This window comes from Penaeus monodon, chromosome 20 (assembly GCF_015228065.2).
Source record: "Penaeus monodon isolate SGIC_2016 chromosome 20, NSTDA_Pmon_1, whole genome shotgun sequence".
NCBI classification, from domain to species: Eukaryota; Metazoa; Arthropoda; class Malacostraca; order Decapoda; family Penaeidae; genus Penaeus; species Penaeus monodon.
This window is the reverse complement of record NC_051405.1, coordinates 16,315,575-16,316,047: the sequence shown is the minus strand read 5'-3', so window position 1 is coordinate 16,316,047 and position 473 is coordinate 16,315,575.

Below are 473 nucleotides of genomic sequence, written 5' to 3'. Positions count from 1 at the left end.
AGATGACAGATACTGAACGAGGCCATTACATATTGGTTGGGGGCCGCAGAATGAAAAAAGGTTGGGAAATCACTAGTTGTGAATTGATGTTATCCTTCAATTTTCCTCTACATCTTCAAAGTAGCACATGGCCTCAACACATAAGATTTTCCCTCTATCATACTTCAAGTAAATATTCTTTTTACCTGAAGTTACAAGTGTTTACTTGGTGATACGAAAATACCATGGCAACGACTGGTAGCACACATGCATACAGAACTAAGAAGAATGCGTTATGTATCCCTTTACTCGTAGTTTGGCTGCCTGATATTCTCTTTTGAGCGATACTAATATGTGTGTGTGTGCTATATATTCTAACCATTTATCATAGGATTCAAGGAACGGTAAAGGGAGTTTATATACTCCTAACGTTTTTTTTTGTTTCTTTTACATTTTTCTGTAGATAAACTTTACTGTTATGTAAGTTATGTCGT